Source organism: Homarus americanus, unplaced genomic scaffold, assembly GCF_018991925.1.
Source record: "Homarus americanus isolate GMGI-L3 unplaced genomic scaffold, GMGI_Hamer_2.0 scaffold58126, whole genome shotgun sequence".
In the NCBI taxonomy this organism is placed as follows: Eukaryota; Metazoa; Arthropoda; class Malacostraca; order Decapoda; family Nephropidae; genus Homarus; species Homarus americanus.
The window spans coordinates 75,001-80,381 of NW_024711059.1; the positions used below are offsets into that span (position 1 = coordinate 75,001).

Sequence of the window (5,381 nt, forward strand, 5' to 3'; positions counted from 1 at the left end):
AGCTACAACCAAGGTCTTATTTTCTTCAGTTTTATATGTAGAACCAGTCAGTCACTGGCTTTGTAATCCAACGAAAACATTGCTGTGTCATTTCCTCGTGTGTTTAATATTCTCGAATTATTAATGAATTGTATTTCTCATTTTGCACACATAAACATTAATTCAATAAAAGACATTCAGTAATAAACAATAATGAATCTTTTGTACATAAGAGAAATGACATTGTTTACTACGATTATGCGTCGTCTGCTACGTTGGTGGGGCGTTCAAACCGTCGAAATTCAAGTTTCCGCCCGTCAAAATTTTTTACTGTATTTATTTTTTGTGTTCCAATAAAATCGTTAAATTAAAACTTCGCTAAATTTGAGAAGCTACTATCGACATTTAACCCTTAAATATGTCTTCAAAGAGACCATGATGCAGAGAAAGTGGTGCTAGTGCTTCCAAGCATAGCACAAGTCACTATCTATCCAGGAAAAGGGTGAATTTCCATGGTCCGGCAATTTCCATGGTCCGGCACCGGTCAGGTCCCGAGGTTGCCGGACTAGAGAGGTACAACCTGTATCTAAAGAGTCGCATAGCTATATGAAACAACGTTGTTGGGAGCAACGTTAAACGAGGACTTTCTGTACTCTAATATGGCTTACAAATAAAGAAAATATACTATAAAACTATGAAAAATTAAGAGCATGGTTGTGTATGTGTAGGCCGTGGTCTCTCCCGATGTGACATCATGGCACACACACACACACAACTCAGAGCGGCAGCCACACGTCTGTGAGTCAGCTGGGCTGAAGTGGGTCAGTACTTGCCCAGATGATGGTTTGAGTGTAGAAGGAGCTATTATTTTGTACATAAAATATGTGCTATTATATTTTATGATATGCTATGTATCAATTTGATTGTTTATCATAGCAATAAATATGGCTGCACATTGTTTATCATAGCAATAAATATGCACATTGTTTATCATAGCAATAAATATGGCAGCTCATCCTGATTGCGTCAGGTATTCAAACTTACAATACTGTACTAGCTGATTTTGGAGGAATGTTTATTTTTATTACTATTTCATTTTGGTGCCAATTAGTTGAGTCTACTGGTTGCCTGGATACCGGATAACTGGGATTCTATTGTATACCCTGTTTCAGGCAGGGTGTGGGTGCTTTATTGGGAAAAAGTAAGGGATGGAACTGGTTTTGGCCAGTACCAGTAGACCCTTAACCCCTACTTTCCGGGCGTCCATCTAGTGCGCCCCTGTTGACGTTCCGGAACGCGCCCCTTTTCTCGGCATTGTTTATATGCCTAGCGCGAGTTATTAGATTCCAGCATGACTGTTTGCATGTCACGCCACACCTCGGCCACAGGAAAGCTTCCTGAACATAATTATATACTTTTGTTTGTTTCATTTTCATTATTTGTCCATTTTATCATGTTGTATCAAAGTAATATTGCTAAAGGTAGTGTAGTTGTATTGTAGTGTAGTATTACTATAAAATAATGCTATGATTATGTTATAAATGTATTTATTTGCGGGATTATTATTCCGATAATTATTTAAATGCAGTACTTGCTCTACCAAAGACAAAGACAGCCAGACAGACTGTGTGTTATTGTTAAGCACTTTTTATGAAAAATAATGTAAATAAAATTTTCTAAATTAATTATTTATAGGAAATAAGTATTATGATCAGTAAATATATGCACAATACTGCATCCCAGACACAAAGGCAAGCAGAAAATGGCGTAAGTGTGGAGTGACCATGGTAGTCAAAACAATCACATTCTATTGGGAAGTTCTATAGGGTCAATATATAGTTTTTCTTACTTCTTTTTTTATTGTTTCATCATTTAAAACAGTTAAAAATTATATTTTGGAAAAGTTGATTTTTCTCAATTTCAGTGGGGGATACTGTCACATGCACCCTGGCCTGGGGTGTAGGGGTTAAACATGTAAACTCTGCTTATCGGTATCACAAATTTTACTTTTGCGGTACTTTTCCCTGTGCGAGATAGACACAAAAGTTGTGAGCCTACTGTATTTAGATATGAAATACCGTATATACTCGTCTATAAACTCCCCCTCGTTTATAGGTCGACCCTGATTTTTTGACCAAGAAATCGTTAATTTACGATATTCCTCGTTTATAGTTCGACCCACATTTTTGAGGGTAATGGAACAACAAAACCTTCACTAAAAACACTCTACGTCCTATAAACTGAGGTTCGCCGTGCCTGAAACACGAGTGCCGAAGGCAAATTGTTTACTATTTATTATTACGTACGACACTTTACACTGAAACGCGGGTAGTTTCAACAAAAATATTGTATATTTCCATTCAAGTATTTATTCAAGTCAATTAGGAGGGAATATTATTGTAATACAACAGTTTTTTAACTAAACCATTCGAAAAGCGATTACGGTAACATCTTTTGAACGAAAGAAAGCGAAAGTCATTGTTTTTTCACGATTTTATTCCACTTTCCACTGTAATACGTACGTAATTTCAGCAAAAATATTTCATTTCCGTGAATGTATTATATCAAGCACAGTATGAATAGAATATCATTGTAATATAACAGAATTTTAACCGAAAACTATTAAAAAAACCAGTAACATCTCAAGAACAGAAGCTTAGGTAAAGTCGTTTGTTTTCGTCATGTATTTTATCCTATTTTACATTGAAATACATCACGTTTCAGCAAAACTACTATTTATTTCCGAGAATATATTCATTCAGGCGCAGTTTGGTAAAATATACATGTGATGTAATAGTTTTTTTAACTGAAAATGATTCGAAAAACACGTACCCTCTAGCCCTGTTCAAGGAGAGGACTGGGAGAAGCTGTTTATTGCTGCAGACGATGACAAGGAAAATGATTTTGATGGATTTTAATGAAAATATTCAGAAATATGGTATCGTAGTATTTATTCAAGTCAATTAGGATAGAATATTATCGTAATACAACAGTTATTAAACTGAAAACCATTCGAAAAGCGATTACGGTAACATCTTTTGAACGAAAGAAAGCGAAAGTCATTGTTTTCATCACGATTTTATCCCACTTTCCACTGTAATACGTACGTCATTTCAGCAAAAATATTACATTTCTGTGAATTCATTATACCAAGCACAGTATGAATAGAATACCATTGTAATATAACAATATTTTAACCAAAAACTATTAAAAAAATGAGTAACTTCTCTTGAACATCGGAAGGTTAGGTAAAATCTTTTGTTTTTGTCATGTATTTTATCCTATTTTACATTAAAATACATCACGTTTCAGCAAAACTACTATTTATTTCCGAGAATATATTCATTCAGGCACAGTTAAGGTAAAATATACATGTGATGTAACAGTTTTTTAACTGAAAACGATTCGAAAAACACGTGTACCGTCTAGCTGATACTCAACAGCTGGTGGTGCGTCATGCGTCGTTGTAAACAATAGGAGGTTGAAGTAGATTACCGGGTATTATATTAAGTATGAAATATCGAAAAGGTTTTTATTACCGGTATTTTTTGTAGATCAATGAGTACTGTGATACCGTATATGATATGATAAGTTAGCCTGTGCTAAGAACTTCAACATAGACTACTGAAAGCATGTTGTAAGGTAATTTAGCCTATTGTAAGTTGGTGAGCTTCATTTGCTGAAGGAACTGCACAACTTTTCATTACTAATTGGTACATATTTTACGTTTCCATTGTTTACTGGCAGTAAATGGTAAATATTTTTCATGTCTGAAGCTAAAAGTTGCTCCTCGCCCTTCCCATCATGCACGGGTTCAACCTAACAAAACTATTACGCATATATAGGACGACCCCCAATTTTTTGCCTAAAAATTTGGTCTTAAAAACTCGAACTATACGGTATATATGGTATACCCAAGATATAATTCATCAACAACATACAGTACAGTACAGTACTGTATGTAAAACACCATACAGCAAGATAATGTATAGCTGGGTATCATATAACCTTATTTCTTGTCCCCAACAGGTTGGAATCTTTGGCTGGAATTGCAGGTACCTGCACACTCTACAGCAGTGTATGTGTCATTGGACTGATACTCGTGTATTTACTTGTTCCGGAGACCAAGGGGCGGACCCTTGGGGAAATAGAGGCCTACTTTACATATACTCGACGCTCGTGGAGAGTTGTGAAAAACAAACGTGATGTGGCTCTGTCTAGCATCTTGGAACAAGAAGGAGGAACATCAGATTCTTACAGTACATTCCCATCTGCAGAATAAAGTGTTTATCTCAAGCCCATTTCCATTTTGTAAGCACATTTACTTAAATCTTTTTATGACCATGGGAGTTGCATTCTTGTACAGTACAATGTTGTGTATATGGAATCTGCTCCAATAGAGAGTAACAACATGTGAGAAAGAAGGGAGGTTTCTATGTTTATAAGTTCTGCCATCCATCAACTATATTTAACTACAGTATAAATATTCCAATAACTATAGTTATACAGTACAGGTTGACAATCCCTTATCCAAAATCCTTGGGGCCAGAGGGATTTCGGAATTTTTCGGTTTTCAGAATGGTTATATTTTTTTTTTTTTTTTTTTTTTTTTTTTTTTTATTAGCCCACCTGAGCACAAGTCACTGACCCACATTGGGGCCTGGGAGGGGGGGTGGGGGAATATAAGAGTAGTAGTAGTAATAATAATAATAATTCATAGGTCTAGGTCGTGTTTCTCACTTTTTATCTTTTTTCATTCTTGTATTTCTTTATTATTATTATTTTATTAATACAGTATTATTGTTATTATTATTTTATTAACTTTATTATTATACAGGTATTTTATTATTCTTATTATTGTTATCATTATTATTTTATTTTGGTGTATTTTTTATTAAAAATTTGATTTACTGTGAATAATTATTATTATTATAATAAGTATTACTACTACATATTTGCCCTCCAAGCCCCGATGTGGGTCAGTGATCTATGCCCGGGTGGGCTAATCCCTGTTTAAAAAAAAAAAAAAAAAAATTGCTTCACAAAAAACTTTCGGTTTTTTAGAGCTTTTCGATTTTCGGAATTTCGGATAAAGGGTTGTCAACCTGTAGTAAGATTTTGAGCTGGGTTATGATTAAGAGTTTTAAACTGTTGTAATAACTTGCCAGTGGATGTTGTAACAGTAAGTGTTGTGAACTGTTGTAATAACTTGCCAATGAATGTTGTGATAGTAAGTGATGGGAACTTTTGGCATAACTTGCCAGAGAATGTTATGGCATGAAGTGTTGTAAACTGTTGTAATAACCTGCCAGTGAATGTTATGATGCAGTAAAAAAAACATTTATCGAAATCACTCTTAATTTTTAATATTTTGCTGTTACAAAATATGTTACAATTAATTT

The 5,381-nt window shown here is 34.5% G+C and overlaps 1 long non-coding RNA gene across 1 annotated transcript in view; it reads left to right on the forward strand.

Moving 5' to 3' along the window:
• Positions 1-4,557, forward strand: part of LOC121859414 — a 53,571-nt gene extending 49,014 nt beyond the window's left edge. The window contains exon 3 of the long non-coding RNA XR_006087643.1: positions 4,009-4,557. This is a non-coding gene — a long non-coding RNA (uncharacterized LOC121859414). The remainder of the gene's footprint in view (positions 1-4,008) is intronic.
• The last annotated feature ends 824 nt before the right edge of the window (positions 4,558-5,381 follow it).